Raw genomic sequence first — 5,902 nt, forward strand, 5'->3', positions numbered from 1 at the left:
CTTCGTTCCAGGGGGCGGAAACTTACTTTTGATTGAAAATTTCAGAGCCGGGCAAAGACTTCTACTGCATGACAGCTATTATGGGATGCTTGTTTTGACGAACTATTTAGGAGATTTATTGTTAAAGCTCACTTTGGTACGAAGATAAGATCTGCCAAAAGCGAACACATACGTGTGCGGGTTGTGGAGAGAACGTGTTGATCCGTAAATCCCATTTAATCCAGTTATCATCCATGGTGTTTTGTTACTGTTTTAGTTAAGATAAGCCAAAAATGGACGTTTCTCATGATCGCGTGCACAGACGACTCATAATGTACAAGCACGAATGTTCAAAAACTGACACGTGCATGTTGCAAGCGAGTATGCATGTGCCGTTCGCGTGTATTCTCGCGTATATGAGAGAAACACATACTTTCGGCACATACTTTTTCTTGCGCGGGCTTCATGGCAAGTGCAAATGACCACACGTAAACGGTGAAATCCGTTCAATTTAATTCACTCTGGGTTTTACTCCTACTCTTCATTAAATTTTATTATTTATTATTTGATTGGTGTTTTACGCCGTACTCAAGAATATTTCACTTATACGACGGCAGCCAGCATTATGGTGGGTGGAAACCGGGCACAGCCCGGGGGAAACCCACGACCATCCGCAGGTTGCTGGCAGACACTCTTCATTAAAACACTTCAAAAGTAGCAACTTTTTCGCCCCTTTATGGGCACTCCCGTTCTCGCATGAATACGACTATGTACAAACTCTGTTAAAAAGTGCTCTTTTATCAAGCTATATACTTTGAGACGGTATTTTGACGAACTTCAAAATATTAATGTGTTAAATTTAAGAGAAAGTCTGTTGTCTGAGTGATGATAGAATGTATTCTGTTTTGCAGCAGATTGTTCTATTAAATAAAACACACTATATTCCATTAATTCAACATAAAGATTCTATTATATTAGGCGGATATTATGTTGAATATGACAATATTGTCTTATAATAACACTATGTATACTAACATCACTCAGACAAAAGACTTTCTTTTAAAATTATCAGATTGATTTTTCGAGTGTAGAGGTGAAGAATTGGCTGATGCAGTCTTCCTGCCGGGGTTCAAAGATGTATTGACCATTTCCTCAAAAAACAACAACAACGTGGAAAGTAAATGGAATACAGAATAGAAATCAGTTCATTGTATTGGTCGAATATGATTTTGCACTATAGCAAAAAAACATTTAACATAAACACTAAAAGTTTTTCACAATTCCGTTTATATAAAAAGAAGTGACATTATGAAATTCTTATAAAACCTGTTTGTCGGAGCAATCACCGGAGTCTAAAGTGCAGGCATGTATATTACACAATACTCGACCTCTACGGACTGAATGTTTTGTAATACATGCTTTTAAGGGTACAGTATATAATACACTGGCATATATACGAGGATTACGCATCTGAAGGACAATGAAGTCGCCCATTCGTTCCATTCGCAGACACCAATTACCATACAGGTCAGAAAATAGACAAAGATGGAGGAGTAACAATTTCTGTTGGTATAAATATGAAACATGTGGATTCCCTTCACACACGCACAAAGGTTATAATCCAGAATGAAATTTGATGTATTAAATTTCCATAAATGAATATATTCTGACAGATAATTATCATCCTTAACAGGTACAATACACACACAGTGGTAATAGTGCTCTACACAGTTTGGTTCCTTTTATGCCCTGCACTCAAGAAAATTAATCTGCTAAATTTAACAGAAAGTCTGTTATCTGAGTGAGGCTAGATTATATTCAGCATCTGTTACTGCAGAGGATTATTCTGTTAAATATAACACACACATTCTATTAATTCAACATAACCATTCCATTAGAATAACAGGATACTATGTTGAATATTGTGGTGCATTAAAAGAATAGAGTCTAGTATCACTAAGACAAGAGACTTTCTGTAAAATGTAACATAATAATATTTTTAGGATACCTCAATAATAATTTTCTTACATCACAGAAATGCGCCATGTCAGCTCCTGTGTACAATAACGTGAGTTGCTTATGTCATCTGTGCGCAAATGGATGCATCCAACATATCTGATGTCCCACAACACCTCTTCTCGAGACGTTACTTTTCATTGCACTCCCAGTGAAGGCAATTGTGAGGACATGACGTCACAGAAAGACAGAACATTTGTAACCAATGACTGGGACATCTGGCGGACCTATTTGCATCAATTCTGCTTATGACTGGTCATTTGCGTGTGACATCACGTCACAGAAAAACAGAATATTTGTAACCAATGCGTGGGACATCTGGTTGACCTATTTGCATCAATTCTGCTTATGACTGGTCATTTGCGTGTGGCATCACGTCACAGAAAGACAGAACATTTGCAACCAATGCGTGGGACATCTGGTTGACCTGTTTGCAGCAATACTGCTTATGACTGGATAATTTCGTGCTCTCGATTTACAGTTCGGAAAGATTAAGTGTTTAAACTTAATTTAAATCATTGAAATAAAATATGCTGCTAACGTTAAAATACCGTAAAATTAAGTATGAGCATCCCAACAACAACAACACAACACAACATACAACATAAATGTAAAAAGGGTTATGAATAGGCCAAATAAAATCTGGCTTATCAACTTAAAACCATTTAATCAATGATCAAAAGGGATTCACTGTTAGCAGCCGGCGATGAAATGCTCTCGACAAAATGGAATAAGAAAAGGTTTGTATGCAGAAAAAAAAAACACACACACACACTTCGCCTTATATGAGAAGAAATTCCGTGGTATTGAAACACGATGATAATGAGATGTACAGTAAAACACCAGGTAGGTAGGCTAACTAATACTACACAAAAACGAGCGACACATTAGGGGGGAGTCAAACGACACAAGCGAGAACCCGCAAGTCTGGTACATGTGGCCCATGGGCGAATGAACTGCATATTATCAGCATAAAGGGAAATGAACAGTCTAGTATATGCTTTAAAAACATGAGGGAAATGGACAGTCTAGTATATGCTATAAAAACATGAGGGGAATGATTAGTGCAGCTTAACACAAAGGAAATGAACAGACAAGTTAACCATAAAATGCGCCAATACTTTGACCATGTGGAAAATTGGCAGACATTTTCATCATGAGGAAAACTGAGAGACACTTTAACCATGAGGACAACTGAGAGATGAAACACTTTAATCAGGAAGGAAATGAGGAGAAACCTTATGAATGAGAGAAAACTGGCCGTCAATCACGGAGAGATACTTGAGATTTTACACAAGATCGCAATCAGCAAACCAGAAACGCTTTGAAAAGTTAAGTAGCTGTGAAAATAAGAGAGAAAAAAGTTGTGCGCAGATATATACAACAACCTTGCAACAAAGCCCTTGGTCAGTACAAGATGAATGATTTCAGAAAATGACAACTGATTAACTGAATTAAGATAATTTGCATGGCTTATTCAAAAAATAATTAATGAGCTTTAATTGTTAACTGATTACATTCTACGACGTTTTTAATAGTTTCAGGTTTTCAGAAATTTCATAATTCAATACAAACAATAAACAGCATTAGTGGAACGATAAAAAAAATATCTATGCAGAATTTGAGACGATTCCACGTCTGAGTTTTATCCTACCCAACGTCAGGGCAGACTTCATGTTAATGTCTCCATGTCTTGGATTAATCTATATTTGAACAATGAAAAACTTGTTGGAGTTTATGATTTAGTCTTATTGCATACATACATAAACACGGGTATACAGGCAGGCACTGAGTAGATTCAGCAAACACCTGCTGAGGAGTAAAAGAAGGCATGATTAATTTTAGATTAGATCAGATTTGACAACATCAAATATTCAGAGGCACCCATGCAGTATGAGTACTCCCTGTTAGTTTCCAGGTTTATAATTTTCCATAGGAACAAATCCTGTAAACATCAAACAAAGTAAATATTATCATAAAACATCTCATATACACGTGTAATACATGGATTTGGAGTAGTTCAAAACCAGGGACGTTTTGCAATTAGCATCCGTGCATATTTTGTTACCTATAATTCTGCAATTTCTATATAAATAAATTCTATAATTTCAAGTAAAACATTGAATGTGTGGAACTTACTGTAGGCCTAAACAATGCTCATTAACCAAAGCCCATTGGTTAAATTATGTGCAAAAACCTATATATAAGCATGTAAAGCCCGTATACAACCTGACGATTGCATAAACCAGAGGGACATACAGAACACTAAACCATCATATATGTGTGCAACATTTTACATAAAACTTCAGTTTACATCAGCCAACAGATTCTGTTTCCCAGTCCCCCACTGATCAAAGTTCTGACATGTTCCGTACTGATCCAACTTCTGTTTCTCATATTACACTATTTACCTGTCTTTATTTATCTTCATATTCCCCTATTAATCTAGCTTTTGTTCTCCTGACTCCTTCATTGATCTAGCTTTTGTTCTTCCGATTCTCCTATTGATATATCTTTTGTTCTCGTGACTCCTTCATTGATCTAGCTTTTGTTCTTCCGATTCTCCTATTGATATATCTTTTGTTCTTCCGATTCTCCTATTGATATATCTTTTGTTCTTCAGATTCTCCTATTGATATATCTTTTGTTCTTCCGATTCTCCTATTGATATATCTTTTGTTCCTCAGATTCTCCTATTGATATATCTTTTGTTCTTCCGATTCTCCTATTGATATATCTTTTGTTCCTCAGATTCTCCTATTGATCTAGCTTTTGTTCTTCAGATTCTCCTATTGATCTAGCTTTTGTTCTTCAGATTCTCCTATTGATCTAGCTTTTGTTCTTCCGATTCTCCTATTGATATATCTTTTGTTCTTCAGATTCTCCTATTGACCTAGCTTTTGTTCTTCCGATTCTCCTATTGATATATCTTTTGTTCATCCGATTCTCCTATTGATCTAGCTTTTGTTCTTCCGATTCTCCTATTGATCTAGCTTTTTGTTCTTCAGATTCTCCTATTGATATATCTTTTGTTCTTCAGATTCTCCTATTGATCTAGCTTTTGTTCTTCAGATTCTCCTATTGATCTAGCTTTTGTTCTTCAGATTCTCCTATTGATCTAGCTTTTGTTCTTCAGATTCTCCTATTGATCTAGCTTTTGTTCTTCAGATTCTCCTATTGATAAATCTTTTGTTCTTCAGATTCTCCTATTGATATATCTTTTGTTCTTCAGATTCCCTTACAGATCTAGATCTGTTTTTCAGAACCCTATATTTCTAACTTCTGTTCTTCAGATTCCTCTATTGATCTAGCTTTAGTTCTTCAACCTCCTCTGTTGATCTAGCTGCTGCTGTACTTCAGATTTCCTTATTAATCCAGTTTTTGGTTTTAAGATTTCACGATTGATCTACCTGCTGTTCTTCAGACTCCTCTATTAATTTATCTTTTGCTCTTCTGATTCCCTTACTAATCCAGCTTTTGTTCTTCAGATTCTCTTATAGATCTAGCTTTGTTTTTCACAACCCTCTTGATCTAACTTCTCTTCTTAAGATTCCCTCTTGATCTAGCTTCTCTTTTTCAGATTCCCGTCTTCATATATTTTCTGTTCCTCACACTCCCCTCTTAATCTAGCCTCTGTTCCACACACTCCCCTATTGATCTAGCCTCTATTCCTCACACTTCCCTCTTAATCTAGCTCTTGTTCCTCGCACTCCTCTCTTGATCTAGCCTCTAGTCCTCAGACTCCCCCTATTGATCTAGCTTCTGTTCCTCACACTCCCCTATTGATCTAGCTTCTGTTCCTCACACTCCTCTATTGAACTACCCTCTGTTCCTCACACTCTGCTCTATTGATCTAGCCTCTGTTCCTCACACTCCCCTATTGATCTAGCCTCTGTTCCTCACACTC

Source organism: Liolophura sinensis, chromosome 3 (genome assembly GCF_032854445.1).
Source record: "Liolophura sinensis isolate JHLJ2023 chromosome 3, CUHK_Ljap_v2, whole genome shotgun sequence".
In the NCBI taxonomy this organism is placed as follows: domain Eukaryota; kingdom Metazoa; phylum Mollusca; class Polyplacophora; order Chitonida; family Chitonidae; genus Liolophura; species Liolophura sinensis.